The sequence below is a fragment of the Symphalangus syndactylus genome, chromosome 11, assembly GCF_028878055.3.
Source record: "Symphalangus syndactylus isolate Jambi chromosome 11, NHGRI_mSymSyn1-v2.1_pri, whole genome shotgun sequence".
Lineage (NCBI taxonomy): Eukaryota > Metazoa > Chordata > Mammalia > Primates > Hylobatidae > Symphalangus > Symphalangus syndactylus.
The window spans coordinates 45,374,496-45,391,931 of NC_072433.2; positions in this window are offsets into that span (position 1 = coordinate 45,374,496).

Here is a 17,436-nt window from a genome sequence, read left to right on the forward strand (position 1 = left end):
GAATGGGAAAAGATTTCTCGCATCTGGGTATGGTGGCTCATGCTTATAATCCCAACACTTTCAGAGGCCAAGGCAGAGGGATCGCTTGAGTCCAGGAGTTTAAGACCAGCCTGGACAACATAGCAAGACTCTTTCTCTACAAATAAATAAATATTTTTAAAAATATTTTTGCAATACATATAACTGGCAAAGATCTAATATCCAAAATGCATAAAGAACTGCAAATTCATAAGAAAAAGATTAACAACTAAACAGAAAAAAAGCAAGTGTCTAGAACACAAAGGATGTTCCAGACAAGTGGCTAAGAAACTTGTTTAAAAAAGTGTTAATCCTCATTAGTCATCAGTGAATCACAAGTTAAAACCACAGTGAGATATCCACCCACCCGTATACTCAAAATTGACATGACACGTCACTTGCTGGCAAATATGTGGTGGAACTGAAACTCCCAAATACCATTGGTAGAAATGCAATCTGGTACAACTTTGGAAAATGGTTTGGCACTATCTATTAAAGCCAAATGTAAGTGGCCAGGCACAGTGGCTCATGCCTGTAATCCTAGCACTTTGGGAGGCCAAGATGGGTGGATCACTTGAGGTCAGGAGTTTGAGACCAGCCTGGCCAACATGGTGAAACCCCATCCTACTAAAAATACAAAAATTAGCTGGGCGTGGTGGCGGGTGCCTGTAGTCCCAGCTACTCTGCAGGCTGAGGCAGGAGAATCACTTGAACCCAGGAGGCAGAGGTTGCAATGAGCCAGGATTGTGCCACTGCACTCCAGGCTAGGCGACAAAGTGAGATTCTGTCTCAAAAAAGAAAAAAGAAAGCTAAATGTAAATAAACCCTTTAACCACCTAGGTATATACCTAATAAAACTGGCACATTTACACACGAAAAGTCATGTGTGAGAATATCTACAGTGACATCATTTTTTATAGACAAAGATGAAAACAATCCAAATAGTCATAAACAGAAAAATAGATCAACAATGTGTGTATATTCATACAATAAAATACTATGCAGAAAGGAATATGAGTGACAGCTAGTACACCCAGCTGCATTTCATAATGTTGAGTGAAAGAAGCTAAACATAAAAGAGGCCATGGTTTATGGTTCCACTGATGTAAAGTTCAAACACAATCAAACTCATTTCTGGTGTTGGAAGTCAGAAGAGTGGTCCCCTGAGAAGAAAAGTGGCTGGGGGTGCAAGAGACCAGCTTCTGGGCTCCCACAAATTTGTACATCTGACTGGCGGTCACATGAGGGTGCTCGCTTTGAGAAAACTCATCAAGTTATGCCTTCTCTATTTTTATGTTCAATAAATAAGTGTGGGGTTTTTTGTTGCTTGCTTTTGTTTTTGTTTTTTTGTACGGACAGGGTCTCACTAAGTTGCCCAGGCTGCTTTTGAACCCTTGGACTCAAGCAATCCTCTCACCTTAGCCTTCCAAAGTACTGGGATTACAGGTGTGAGCCACTGCACCCGGTCTAAATAAGTTTTTTTTTAGCGAATGTAGCTTATACACACCAGTCTTTGGTAAATCTACAAATACACTTACAGATGCACAAATAACCAAAAAAAATCTTACCGTTGTCCCTTTCTTACACAGGCTGGGGTCCTAGCCCTACTTACGAATCTCCACCATCTTCTCAACACTGTGCTAGAGTTTTCAAGAGAAACCTCATGCATATTTAAAAAATAGTCTGTCAAACATTTCAACTCCTACAAATTCCAGAAAACCAGTTGTATAGAGTCAAAATCAAAATCCAAGTTAGGGCTCAGCCAGAAGACTCTGTTACTGAAAAATAAGGTCACATACCCCAACTTGTTTTTTGAATTTTTTTGCGGACTTTTCCCCTTATCATCAGCATGTTTAAATCCACTGTATCCCCTTTAACAGCTATGTAATAGTTTATTTTATAACTTTACAGTATTTTACTTATCAATCCCCTTTTAAAGGACATTTAAGTTGTTTCTAGCTTTTTGCTTTTATAAAAATGTTCCAGTGACTATTCGAGCACATACATCATTCTCATTTGATGATTTATCCTTTCATTAGCATAAGTTATCTGGGGCCAGGCACAATGGCTCACACCTGTAATCCCAGCACTTTGGGAGGGCGATGCAGGTGATCACCTGAGGTCGGGAGTTCGAGACCAGCCTGACCAACATGGTGAAACCCCGTCTCTACTAAAAATACAAAAATTAGCTGAGTGTGGTGGTGGGTGCCTGTGGTCCCAGCTACACAGGAGCCTGAGGCAGAAGAATCACTTGAACCCGGGAGACAGAGGTTACAGTGTGCCCAGATTGAGCCACTGCACTCCAGCCTGGGCAACAGAGGGAGACTTCACTGAAAAAAAAAAAATTATTTGAAGTTGAAATATTAGGCCAAGTGGAGGGCACATGGAAAAGGATTTAGATACATGTTACCAACGTGTCTCTTGAAAAGCTGTATTTACCACATCCACCCCACCCCCCCATCACCCACAGTCTAGGAGAGCATCTACATCCTTGCCAACACTGGTTATTGTCAGCCTTTCGTTTTGGTTTGGTTTGGGTTTGGGTTTTGAGACGGTGTTTCACTCTGTTGCTCAGGCTGACCGTGACATGGGCTCATGAGGTCCTCCCACCTTGGCCTCCCCAGCAACTGGGACTACAGGTGCACACCATCACTCCCAGCTATTGTCAGTCATTTTACTCCCTGCCAAATCTGATGTACGAAAATCACATCTCATCATTTTAATTATTCTTTTGGTTATTCATGAGGTTGAATATACGTTTATTGGCCATTTGTAGTTCTTTGGCAGAAACTCTCATTTTTAGTGAGGTCTACCTCTTACTGATTTTTAAATAGTCCTTCATATATGTGTTTCTATTACATATAAAGCAAGTATTTTTTCTGTTTGCTATTTGACTTTACATTTTGTTTTGTTCTCTGTCATAACATCCAGAAGTTCTTAATTGTCATATGTAACATCCGTCCATTTTTTTCACTGTTGTCTGTCTTCGGTATCATTGTCAAGAAAGATCTTCCCTCCTCCAAGATTACGAAAGTATTTTTATCTGTTTTCTACGCCAAGGTCACACTGCCAAAAACAGTGAAGCCAGAATTCAAACATGAGTTTGTCTTGCTTCAAATGTTATGTGTGTAACTTCTCATTACACTGTTAGCAACAATGATTATCTTTGGATATTAAGAATGTAGGTTATCTTTAACTTATTTTTACTTTCCTGTATTTTTACATATATGCACCATAAGAAACATATAAGGCCAGGCATGGTGGCCCCCACCTGTAATCCCAGCACTTTGGGAGGCCGAGGCAGGGAGTTTGAGAGCAGCCTGGGCAACATGGTGAAACCCTATCTCTGCAAAAAAAAAAAAAATTTAAAAATTAGACGAGCATGGTGGTACACACCTGTAGTCCCAGCTACTCGGGAAACTGAGGTGGGGAGTCGCCTGAGCTTAGGAGGTTGCAGCTGCACTGAGCTGTGGCTGTGCCACTGTACTCCAGCCTGGGCAACAGAGATCCGGTCTCCAAAATTAAAAAAAAACAAAAAGAAAGAAAAAGAAAAAAAGAAAGAAAGCCAGGCATGGTGGCACATGTCTGTGGTCCCAGCTGTTTGCGAGGCTGAGGCGAGAGGCTCACCTGAGCCCAGGAGGTCGAGGCTTCAGTAACCCATGATCATACCACTGCACTCCAGCCAAGGCAACAGAGTGAGACCCTCACTCTGGAGTCAATAAAACAGACATATACAGACAATAAGACATGATCATCTAGTGATTAAGAGTGGGATTCTAGAGCCAGATTGCCGGTGCTCATGTCCCCACTGTATTACTTCTTAGCTGGTTGACTCTGGGCAAGTTATTTAAACTCTCTGTGCCTCAGTTTACTTATCCATAAAAGGTGGAAAATAATAGTACCTATGTTGTAAAACTATCATGCAGATGAACAAATTAGGACATATTAGGTTGGGCGTGGTGGCTCATACCTGCCAGCACTTTGGGAGGACAAGGCAGGCAGATCACTTGAGGCCAGGAGTTTGAGACCAGCCTGGTCAACATGGTGAAATCCTGTCTCTACTAAAAAATACAAAAATTAGCAAGGCATGGTGGCACGCACCTGTAATTCAAGCTTTGCGGGACGCTGAGGCAAGAGAATTGCTTGAACCCGGGAGGTGGAGGTTGCAGTGAGGCCAGATCACACCACTGCCCTCCAGCCTGGTTGATGGAGTAAGACTTTGTCTCAAAAAACAAACAAAAACCAAAACAATACTGAGTATTTCAATCTTCAGCATAGTATATTCTTTCATTTTTGAAGGTCTTCTTTTATAGAGCAAGACTATGTCTTAAAAAAAAAGAAAGACATATTAGAACAGCACTTGGTATATCATAAGCTCAATATAAGCTGTTGTTTTAATGATCATTTATTACTTTTAAGGTATTTTTAAATAAGAATGTACTGGAATTAGAAAGGGCAAGTAACTGAAAAGCCCATTAACCCAGTCCCCCTGGAGAGCTGTCCTGGGGGTTCCAGGTGAGCTGCTCACTGTCCAGGCTTCACACTCAGCTCCAACAGATCAACCCCACAAAGGACACAGCAGTCACGCCCCCACTTCCAGCCTAGGGTGGCTTGTTTCCAAGCATTGTAGCTTTCTGATCTCAACTAGCTTTCTAGGTTAAGAACAAATATTGGCAGACAAAAAGAAAAAGGAAAAGTGTTTGATTCATTCTTCAGACATTTCCCGAGTGCTGGATATGTGTGATCTACCTGGCTAGGTAACTGCTGCCTTGTGAGGGCCTACTGTGTGCTGGTCACTTAATAGACATCATCTCATGAAAAATTCGCTGGCTGGTGTGTGGTGGTTCACACCTGTAATCCCAAACCTTTTAGAGGCTTAGGCAGGAAGATCACTTGAGGCTAGGAGTTTGAGGGCAGCCTGGGCAATATAGCAAGACCCTATATCTACAAAAGATTTTTAAAAATTAGCCAGGTGTGGTAGTGCACACCTGTAATCCCAGCCCTTTGGGAGGCTAAGAGAGGAAGATTGCTTGAGCCTAGGAATTTGAGAGTACAGTGAGCCATAACGGCACCACTGCCCTCCAGCCTGAGTGATGGAGCAAGACCCCGTCTCAAAAAAATTTAAAAAAGAAAGATTTAAAAAAGAAAACTCACAACCACCCTATAAGGCAGACACAACTGTATTTTACAGAGGAGAAACTGAAATTCAGAGCATTAAGTGATTTGCCCAAAATCCCCAAAGCTGGTAAGTGGCAGGGCCAGCCTGGTCCACAGGGAGCTTAACCCTGCTGCACTCTGTGACCTTACTTCACTCTCGTCGAGGGTCCGCTGATCCCTGCTGTGTTAGCAGTACCATGGAAGAACTTTCTCCAAAGAGAGAGGTGGTTCTACCCCGGCTTTTGGGAAAAGCACCCACATGTGCCTGCAGGGAAGAAAAGGGCTTCTGAAGGGCTGTCCCTCCCCGGGGGGCTTGGCTGGAGCCCTGAACGGGGGACCAACTGTACTCTGCTCTTCAGAGCTAAGCCAGGGATGCCCGGGACAGGTTCTCCACTCCACCAAGCAGGGGATGTGTGCGCTGCAGCTTCATCCAGGCTCTGTCTCCACACACCTTCTAAGCACCAGGGGACTCTGAGCACAGCCTCAGCCCCAGCCTGCACCTCTGCCAACTGGGAGCTGGGGGCTCTTGGCTGTTGCGTCCATCAAGACTCTCAAGGGTCATCACAGCTTCCAAACAGAGCCCCTTTTTCGCCCAGTCCTCCTCCATGAAGCCCCCCCGGAGCCCCAGCCCACAGACAGTGCCCCTGGGATGTGCTGGCTGTCCCCTGCTCCAGCCCATTGTTCTCCCTGCAGGTCTGTCTTCAGGACCTGTCTTCTTTTTCTCCTTAATCCACACCTCCTTCTCCTTCTCAAGCAGGAACTAGACCGTTTTCACCTTGGAGTTCCCCACAGTCTCCAGCCAAGAGCTGGGCTCACAGAACGTGCTTAATAAACTGGGCACAGTGGCTCACACCCGTAATCCCAGCACTTTGGGAGGTGGAGGCAGAGGATTGCTTGAGCCCAGGAGTTCAACAACAGCCTGGGCAACACAGTGAGACCCTGTCTCTATAAAAAATTTACAAAATAAAATTAGCTGTACATGGTGGTGTGCATCTGTGGTCCCAGCTACTTTGGGAGACTGAGAACTATAACGGGAGGATCGCTTGAGCCCAGGAAGTCAAGACTGCAGTGAGCTGTGACCACACCACTGCACTTCCACCTGGGCAACAAAGCAAGATCCTGTCTCTTAAAACACACACACACACACACACACACACACACCCCACATCATTTTATAAATGCCAAATATAAAAATAAAAAAAGAAAGTGCTGAATAAATACTGGTGATGGGCTGGGCCTGGTGGCTCATGCCTGTAATCCCAGCACTTTGGGAGGCCGAGGCGGGCGGATCACTTGAGGTCAGGAGTTCCAGACCAGCCTGGCCAATATAGTGAAACCCCGCCTCTACTAAAAAATACAAAAATTAGCCAGACATGGTGGCGGGTGCCTGTAATCCCAGCTACTCAGGAGGCTGAGGTAAGAGAATCACAAGTCAGGGAGGCAGAGGTTGCAGTGAGCCGAGATTGCGCCACTGCACTCCAGCCTGGGCATTGCAGCAAGACTCTGTATCAAAATAATAATAATAATTAATTAAAAAATAAATATTGGTGATGAATGGGCACATAAATAGCTCCACCAAAGAATTTCCAAATGAACACATTTACGTGCGTGTGACTCCTGTTATGAAAGGAGCATGACTGGAGAATGGCTGAGTGCTTTGGGTTATGGTGGAAACGGAAAAGCTGCCTTTGGGATTGAGCTGTGCCCTGACCAATTTTGGTCCCTGGCTTGGGATGAATCACAAATAACCTTTCCGAACCTGGGATTCCTCATGTGTGAAAATGGACGTGATGGAGCAGTTCCACACTCCTCACAGGTTCGAGGGAAGGGAAGGGGGTGAAGGCCACAGCGAGTGGCAGCATGAAGAGTGGTCCTAATTTCACTTTCCATCCACTGCGCGGTGTAGTGATAAATACCTGGGAGCAAGAGAGGGTCTTCCTCAGGGCCCCCAAGCCCACACAGTACATGGCAGGCTCGCTTCTCCTCTACTGGCCCAAGAGGAAAGCTGTGTTTTCAGCCTTTATTATATACATCTATATAGAGAGATATAGATATCTATTTTTTGAGACAGGGTCTCACTCTGTTGCCCAAGCTAGAGTGAAGTGACGTGATCTCAGCTCACTGCAGCCTCCACCTCACAGGTTCAAGCGATTCTCCTGCCTCACTCTCCTGAGTAGTTGGGATTACAGGCGCCCACCACCATGCCTGGGTGATTTTTGTGTTTTTTGTGGAGACAGGGTTTCACCATGTTGGCCGGGCTGCTCTCAAACTCCTGACCTCAAGTGATCTGCCCACGTTGTCCTCCCAAAGTGCTAGGATTATAGGCATGAGCCACCGTGCCTGGCCTGGACTTCAGAGAGCCAAGCATTCATAAAAGGGGCTTTGAAATTCCAAGGTCTCATCTTGTCCCAGAAGTCTACCTTCTCTCCCAGGAGCCTCAGCTGTCTTCTGGAAGGTCTGAGGCAGGGGAGGGAAAAGAGACCTCCCAGCTCAGGTGACAGGTGCCTGCTGGGAGACCTTTAAGTCTGGACAGTGGCCTGCCAGCCACATCCAAAGCTCTGAGGTCATTTCCCCTGATACCAGAGACTTGGCACCTGCTGGAATCCTGGGTGGATTAGAATGTCAGGAGTGCCACAGATCTGACACCTCACACCCTGACACCCTAGGAGGAGGCCTGGGAGGAGCAGACTACCCTCTGGGTGCCCTGAGCTCAGGGCCAGCTGCAAGGGCAGGGCCCACCAAGGCCAGGGGAGTAGGGAGGGCGCTGAGTGGTCCAGCCCCTGCCTGTGCCCTACAAGGTTGGTATTGGCCTCAGGAGTATCTAATTGGCATTGGAAAGAGCAAACACCTTTGGAAGATCTCAGAAGCTCTGAAACAGGATCACAGCCCTTTACTGTTGACACCACCAGCAGTTGCTACGTGACAAAGCAGGCATTTCAGGCACTGGCAAGAGGGGATCCCCAGGGCGCTGGGCAGAGTCTGGCTCCTGGCAGCTGCCTGGGGCTCTGCCCACATCCTTGGCCCTGCACAAAAGCCAGAGGTCTCAGCCAGAGGCCAGCGGCTGCGCCGAGAAGTCACTTGCCTGGAGCATGCAGGCTGCGCCCGACAAACCATAAAGAGGAGGCGATGGCTGGTTGGGAGGACACGGGATCAAGCTGGCAAGTCAAGGAGCCTCTTTGAACTTGAATTTCCTTCTCAATAAAACGAAGATAATTAGGCAACATAGACTGACCTCCCAGAGTGAGTGTTAGGATTAAAAGAGAGAATGGGGCTGGCACGGTGGTTCACGCCTGTAATCCCAGCTGGGAGGCCGAGGCAGGTGGCTCACCTGAGGTCAGGAGTTTGAGACCTGCCTGGCCAACATGGCGAAATCCTGTCTCCATTAAAAATACAATAATTAGCCGGGCGTAGTGGCAGGTGCCTGTAATCCCAGCTACTCAGGAGGCTGAGTCAGGAGAATCACTTGAACCCGGGAAGCAGAGGTTGTAGTGAGCCGAGATTGTGCCACTGCACTCCAACCTGGGCAACAGAGCAAGACTCCGTCTCAAAAAAAATAAAAGAGAGAATAGCTGGAGAGGACTTAGTGAGTTGTAAGGCAGAGTTCAACGTCAGTTATTGTCGTTATAAATAAAAGAACTGGGGTTTTGGCACCTGGGAAAGGAGGAGACACACCCATCCTCCACTTGGCCAGATAAGGTTCATCAAATTGTGTCTAGAGTGTGCTTGTATCCCATCCTGTTAGCAATATGTAAATATGCATTATCAACTTACATAAAATTATAAAATAGAATGTTTTCCATGATATACATTTTATTAAATGTAACCTCCGTAAATAGATAAATGAACTATATGAATAAATTCATTGTTCATATATAGTCTGGAAAGTTAATCACTGTCTGTTAATAGCCACCTCATCAAGAGGGGAGATTATGGGTGGTTTTGATCTCATTCTTTTCTTTTCTTTTCTTTTCTTTTCTTTTTTCTTTTTTGAGACAGAGTCTTGCTCTCTCACCCAGGCTGGAGTGCAATGGCAAAATCTGGGCTCACTGCAACCTCCCCGACCCGGGTTCAAGTGATTCTCCTGCCTCAGCCTCCCGAGTAGCTGGGATTACAGGCATGTGCCACCACGCCTGGCTAATTTTTGTAATTTTAGTAGAGACAGGGTTTCACCATGTTGGCCAGGCTGGCCTCAAACTCCTGACCTCAAGTGATCCACCAGCCTCGGCCTCCCAAAGTGCTGGGATTTCAGGCGTGAGCCACTGCTCCCAGCCTGATCTCATTCTTTTTGCTATCTTTTCTGCAACGACTGATGGGTTGCGTGCTTTTTATAAACAAAGTGGGTTCTGGCCTGCAGCTCTATAGAGGGGGCTACTTCAACACTGGCCTTTCCTAGGAGATTGGGAAGACCAAGTGTGTCCAAACACCCACAACCAAATGAGCCAGGGCCTGCTGAAGTGGCCTCCATGGGGCCACTGTTTCACAGCAAAACCTTTTTCTTGTTTTGTTTTGTTTTGTTTTTTGAGACAGGTCTGTTGCCCGGGCTGGAGTGCAGTGGTATGGTCTCAGCTCACTGCAGCCTCCACCTTGGGCTCAAGTGATCCTGCATCTCAGCCTCCCAAGTAGCTGGGACTACAGGCGCATGTCACCACACACAGCTTTTCTGTTGCTGTTGCAGAGATGGGGTTTCACCATATTGCCCAGGCTGGTCTCAAACTTCTGAGTTCAAGCGATCCCCGCCTCCGCCCCACAAAGTGCTGAAATTATAGGTGGGAGCCACCACGTCCAGTCACAAAAATCTTTTCCCATTCCAATAGCTTTTTTTTTTTTTTTTAATAAAGATGACAAGGAAGCCCAACCTCTAAACAGGGTGTGGGGAGACAGCATGCAGAATGGAAGGGGCTCAGACTCAGATCAGAGAGACTTGGGGCTATGTGGACTTAGGCCCCTCAGCCTCCATTTCCTTATCAGTAAAAAGGGCTCCTAATGCTTGCCCCTCAGGGTGGTTGTGGAAACTCAATGTAATATCTCCAGAGGTGTCTGGTACATGGCAAATGCCCCCAGATTGTTAGCAATTATTTTACACATTTTTTTAACAAAATATATAAACATGGAATGGCTCTGGTTAAAAGGGTATGATGCTTCCCTGGGCTTCTGTGGTCACCCTAAAGGGACCTCCAGGGAGCCTTGAACTCCAAACAACAGTGTCTGAAATGTCCTGGTGCAGTTGGGAGCACTGAGTTGGGGTCGGAAGTCACAGGCCCAGGCCAGGTGTGGGAGCTGACAAGTTGAGTGGCCCTGGGTGGATCACTTTCTTTCTGTGCCTCTGCAGCCCACATCAATGGTTCTCACTAGGAGGTTTGGTTGGGGGAGGGGCCGATTTTGGTTTGTCATGGCCAGGCTTTCTACTGCTTCTCCAAACAGCCTTGTAGTTTAAACCCACGAATAATTCTCTCTTCAATAATCCATTTTACATACAGTGTATATGTGTACATATAAACACCAAGTATTTTTGCAGTTTTAACCTATACTGCATTTTCTAGTATTGTGATTCCTATGTAAATCAAGAAAAGAGATGTTCTGTTTGGCTCAGTACTTTACCAAGAGATTTCAGAATATCAAACCACTAGTGGCAACATAGCTCATGGTATTTGACTCACCAAAACATCACATTACAAAAAAATGAAAAGTATGTGAGGTTAATATGTTAATTTGCTTGATTAGTGATTACGTTTGAAATATGTAATGTATACCTGTTTCAAAACAACATGTACACAATCAATATATATAATTGTCAACTAAAAAGTGAAAAACTAAAACATCACATTACTAAATAGCACACATGTTTATGATGATTCTATACAGAACTGCAAGCATCTATTTTATTAATTCTACTAGTGTAGTTGGGCCAGGGTATTTACATATTTACATATTTAAAAGCATACACATCTATTTTTAAATTTTTATTTCAATAGTTTCTGAGGTGCAGGTGGTTTGTGGTTACATAGATAAGTTCTTTAGTGGTGATTTCTGAGATTTTGGTGCACCCATCACCTGAGCGGTGTACACTGTACCCAATATGTAGTCTTTTAAAAGCATATTATTTTAAATTATGTTATTATTATTATTATTATTATTATTATTATTGAGATGGAGTCTCACTGTGTCGCCCAGGCTGGAGTGCAGTGGCATGATCTTGGCTCACTGCAACCTCCACCTCCTGGGTTCAAGTGATTCTCGTGCCTCAGCCTCCCGAGTAGCTGGGACTACAGGTGTGTGCTACCATGCTCAGCTAACGTTTGCATTTTTAACAGAAACAGGGTTTCACCATGTTGGCCATGGTAGCTGGTCTCGAATTCCTGACCTCAAGTGCCTTGGCCTTCTAAAGTGCCAGGATTGGCCAGGCGCGGTGGCTCAAGCCTGTAATCTCAGCACTTTGGGAGGCCGAGGCGGGCGGATCACGAGGTCAGGAGATCGAGACCATCCTGGCTAACATGGTGAAACCCCATCTCTACTAAAAATACAAAAAATTAGCCGGGTGTGGTGGCGGGCGCCTGTAGTCCCAGCTACTCGGGAGGCTGAGGCAGGAGAATGGCGTGAACCCCGGGGGGCGGAGCTTGCAGTGAGCCGAGATCGCGCTACTGCACCCCAGCCTGGGTGACAGAGCGAGACTCCGTCTCAAAAAAAATAAAAAAATAAAAAAAATAAAAAATAAAAAAAATAATAAAGTGCCAGGATTACACACATGAGCCACTGGGCCTGGCCTAAGTTATGTTTTTATAAATTGCTTTTCTTCCATATACATAATACATGTAGGTCAGTTATGTTATGCATACAGTAACAGTAAGGGAGGCTTTAAAGTAATTGTTATAAAAAGGGAACATTGACAATGACATAAAATTGTGGGAGGGGCTAAAAAGGTAGGATGGTGTTGGGATTGTGGGTTGAGCACCTTGCCTGATTGTCACATACTAGTTTTCTTTCTTTCTTTCTTTTTTAGAGATATGGTCTTGCTCTGCTGCCCAGGCTGGAGTGCAGTGGTGTAACCACAGCTCACTGCAGCCTTGACCTCCTAAGCTTAAGCAATCCTCCCTCTCAGCCTCCCAAGTTGCTGGGTTTACAGGCACACACCACCATGCCTGGCTAATTTTATTAACTTTTTTATAAAGATGAGTCCTCACTGTGTTTTCCAGGCTGGTTTGGAACTCCTGGGCTCAAGAGATCCTCTTGCCCTGGCCTAGGGAGTTGCTGGGGTTACAGGTGCACGCCACCCACTGGGCTCCTCCCTGGTTGTGGAGTGGGGTTCAGGCGAGTTCCTCCTACACAGACCTTGTGTTGGGCTGCAGAAGCTGTGTCAAATCCAGTAAGCCTCGCCTATGAACCTCTTTAGTCTGAGGCTTCTCAACCAAGTGGGATTCACCAGCTGAGAACCACCCTTGTTAAGCTTAAATCGACACACAAATTGGGAGTTTCCTGGCGACATCATCGGCACCCATGGCCTCCAGTCTCACTCACCATTCCAAACTGAGACCAGATGGAGAGAGCCTCAGGCAGCATCGGAGGGGCATCCCTTAGGTTCTGGTTGCCAGGGATCCCCAATCGCCAGAACTGTGATCTCACAGGCCCCCAGGCACCCCGCAGAGCTTGTATTCTAGGACCACTCCACGACTTGAGGGCAAATGAGAAACCTGGGCCAACGTGTGTGTGTATAAATGTGGAAGCTGTAAAGACTTCTTTCTGTGAAGGAGCATCCTTCATTCTGAGGCCATGATTTTTCTATTATTTTTTGTATTAATATGACCATGCTTTTATGAAATAATGGTGATGGTAGGTAGAGGAGCTGGGATATTGTTTCACAAACATCCTTTTACATAGCAAAGTAGTTAGCAACCCTCTTTGATGCCCCCTGTTCTCTCTCTCTTATCCTGAACCCCAAAAGTCTTGCAGTGGAAGACAAAGACATGAAAACAGACTCATTCCCAAGGCAGGGCCAGGGCACCGGTAGCCATCTGTACCTGTCACAGTGAGGTCACAGAAGAAGGGTGTGGTTAGCACTACCTGGGAAAACTTCACAAAGGAGGTGGTGTTTGAGTGAAGTCTTTTTTTTTTTTTTTTTTTTTTTTTTTTTATTATACTTTAGGGTTTTAGGTTACATGTGCACAATGTGCAGGTTTGTTACATATGTATCCATGTGCCATGTTGATTTCCTGCACCCATTAATTCGTCATTTAGCATTAGGTGTATCTCCTAATGCTGTCCCTCCCCCCTCCCCCCACCCCACAACAGTCCCCGGAGCGTGATGTTCCCCTTCCTGTGTCCATGAGTTCTCATTGTTCAATTCCCACCTATGAGTGAGAACATGCGGTGTTTGGTTTTTTGTCCTTGCGATAGTTTGCTGAGAATGATGTTTTCCAGTTTCATCCATGTCCCTACAAAGGACACGAACTCATCATTTTTTATGGCTGCATAGTATTCCATGGTGTATATGTGCCACATTTTCTTAATCCAGTCTATCGTTGTTGGACATTTGGGTTGGTTCCAACTCTTTGCTATTGTGAATAGTGCCGCAATAAACATACGTGTGCATGTGTCTTTATAGCAGCATGATTTATAGTCCTTTGGGTATATACCCAGTAATGCGATGGCTGGGTCAAATGGTATTTCTAGTTCGAGATCCCTGAGGAATCGCCACACTGACTTCCACAATGGTTGAACTAGTTTACAGTCCCACCAACAGTGTAAAAGTGTTCCTATTTCTCCACATCCTCTCCAGCACCTGTTGTTTCCTGATTTTTTAATGATGGCCATTCTAACTGGTGTGAGATGGTATCTCACTGTGGTTTTGATTTGCATTTCTCTGATGGCCAGTGATGAGGAGCATTTCTTCATGTGTTTTTTGGCTGCATAAATGTCTTCTTTTGAGAAGTGTCTGTTCATGTCCTCTGCCCACTTTTTGATGGGGTTGTTTGTTTTTTTCTTGTAAATTTGTTTGAGTTCATTGTAGATTCTGGAAATTAGCCCTTTGTCAGATGAGTAGGTTGCAAAAATTTTCTCCCATTGTGTAGGTTGCCTGTTCACTCTGATGATAGTTTCTTTTGCTGTGCAGAAGCTCTTTAGTTTAATGAGATCCCATTTGTCGATTTTGGCTTTTGTTGCCATTGCTTTTGGTGTTTTAGACATGAAGTCCTTGCCCACGCCTATGTCCTGAATGGTATTGCCTAGGTTTTCTTGTAGGATTTTAATGGTTTTAGGTCTAACATATAAGTCTTTAATCCATCTTGAATTAATTTTTGTATAAGGTGTAAGGAAGGGATCCAGTTGCAGCTTTCTACATATGGCTAGCCAGTTTTCCCAGCACCATTTATTAAATAGGGAATCCTTTCCCCATTTCTTGTTTTTGTCAGGTTTGTCAAAGATCAGATAGTTGTAGCTATGCGGCATCATTTCTGAGGGCTCTGTTCTGTTCCATTGATCTATGTCTCTGTTGTGGTACCAGTACCATGCTGTTTTGGTTACTGTAGCCTTGTAGTATAGTTTAAAGTCAGGTAGCGTGATGCCTCCAGCTTTGTTCTTTTGGCTTAGGATTGACTTGGCGATGCGGGCTCTTTTTTGGTTCCATATGAACTTTAAAGTAGTTTTTTCCAATTCTGTGAAGAAAGTCATTGGTAGCTTGATGGGGATGGCATTGAATCTATAAATTACCTTGGGCAGTATGGCCATTTTCACGATATTGATTCTTCCAACCCATGAGCATGGAATGTTCTTCCATTTGTTTGTATCCTCTTTTATTTCATTGAGCAGTGGTTTGTAGTTCTCCTTGAAGAGATCCTTCACATCCCTGGTAAGTTGGATTCCTAGGTATTTTATTCTCTTTGAAGCAATTGTGAATGGGAGTTCACTCATGATTTGGCTCTCTGTTTGTCTGTTATTGGTGTACAAGAATGCTTGTGATTTTTGTACATTAATTTTGTATCCTGAGACTTTGCTGAAGTTGCTAATCAGCTTAAGGAGATTTTGGGCTGAGACAATGGGGTTTTCTAGATATACAATCATGTCATCTGCAAACAGGACAATTTGACTTCCTCTTTTCCTAATTGAATACCCTTTATTTCCTTCTCCTGCCTGATTGCTCTGGCCAGAACTTCCAGCACTATGTTGAATAGTAGTGGTGAGAGACGGCATCCCTGTCTTGTGCCAGTTTTCAGAGGGAATGCTTCCAGTTTTTGCCCATTCAGTATGATATTGGCTGTGGGTTTGTTGTAGATAGCTCTTATTATTTTGAGATACGTCCCATCAATACCTAATTTATTGAGAGTTTTTAGCATGAAGGGTTGTTGAATTTTGTCAAAGGCCTTTTCTGCATCTATTGAGATAATCATGTGGTTTTTGTCTTTGGTTCTGTTTATATGCTGGATTACATTTATTGATTTGCGTATGTTGAACCAGCCTTGCATCCCAGGGATGAAGCCCACTTGATCATGGTGGATAAGCTTTTTGATGTGCTGCTGGATTCGGTTTGCCAGTATTTTATTGAGGATTTTTGCATCAATGTTCATCAAGGATATTGGTCTGAAATTCTCTTTTTTGGTTATGTCTCTGCCAGGTTTTGGTATCAGGACGATGCTGGCTTCGTAAAATGTGTTAGGGAGGATTCCCTCTTTTTCTATCGATTGGAATAGTTTCAGAAGGAATGGTACCAGTTCCTCCTTGTACCTCTGGTAGAATTCAGCTGTGAATCCATCAGGTCCTGGACTCTTTTTGGTTGGTAAGCTATTGATTATTGCCACAATTTCAGAACCTGTTATTGGTCTATTCAGAGATTCAACTTCTTCCTGGTTTAGTCTTGGGAGGGTGTATTTGTCGAGGAATTTATCCATTTCTTCCAGATTTTCTAGTTTATTTGCATAGAGGTGTTTGTAGTATTCTCTGATGGTAGATTGTATTTCTGTGGGATCGGTGGTGATATCCCCTTTTTCGTTTTTTATTGCATCTATTTGATTCTTCTCTCTTTTCTTCTTTATTAGTCTTGCTAGCGGTCCATCAATTTTGTTGATCTTTTCAAAAAACCAGCTCCTAGATTCATTAATTTTTTGAAGGGTTTTTTGTGTCTCTATTTCCTTCAGTTCTGCTCTGATTTTAGTTATTTCTAGCCTTCTGCTAGCTTTTGAATGTGTTTGCTCTTGCTTTTCTAGTTCTTTTAATTGTGATGTTAGGGTGTCAATTTTGGATCTTTCCTGCTTTCTCTTGTGGGCATTTAGTGCTATAAATTTCCCTCTACACACTGCTTTGAACGTGTCCCAGAGATTCTGGTATGTTGTGTCTTTGTTCTCGTTGGTTTCAAAGAACATCTTTATTTCTGCCTTCATTTCATTATGTACCCAATAGTCATTCAGGAGCAGGTTGTTCAGTTTCCATGTAGTTGAGCGGTTTTGACTGAGTTTCTTAATCCTGAGTTCTAGTTTGATTGCACTGTGGTCTGAGAGACAGTTTGTTATAATCTCTGTTCTTTTACATTTGCTGAGAAGAGCTTTACTTCCAACTATGTGGTCAATTTTGGAATAGGTGTGGTGTGGTGCTGAAAAAAATGTATATTCTGTTGATTTGGGGTGGAGAGTTCTGTAGATGTCTATTAGGTCCACTTTATGTAGAGCTGAGTTCAATTCCTGGATATCCTTGTTAACTTTCTGTCTCGTTGATCTGTCTAATGCTGACAGTGGGGTGTTAAAATCTCCCATTATTATTGTGTGGGAGTTTAAGTCCCTTTGTAGGTCACTGAGGACTTGCTTTATGAATCTGGGTGCTCCTGTGTTGGGTGCATATATATTTAGGATAGTTAGCTCTTCTTGTTGAGTTGATCCCTTTACCATTATGTAATGGCCTTCTTTGTCTCTTTTGATCTTTGTTGGTTTAAAGTCTATTTTATCAGAGACTAGGATTGCAACCCCTGCCTTTTTTTGTTTTCCAGTTGCTTGGTAGATCTTCCTCCATCCCTTTATTTTGAGTCTATGTGTGTCTCTGCACGTGAGATGGGTTTCCTGAATACAGCACACTGATGGGTCCTGACTCCTTATCCAGTTTGCCAGTCTGTGTCTTTTGATTGGAGCATTTAGCCCATTTACATTTAACGTTAATATTGTTATGTGTGAATCTGATCCTGTCATTATGATGTTAGTTGGTTATTTTGCTCGTTAGTTGCTATAGTTTCTTCCTAGCCTCGATGGTCTTTACAATTTGGCATGTTTTTGCAGGGGCTGGTACCGGTTG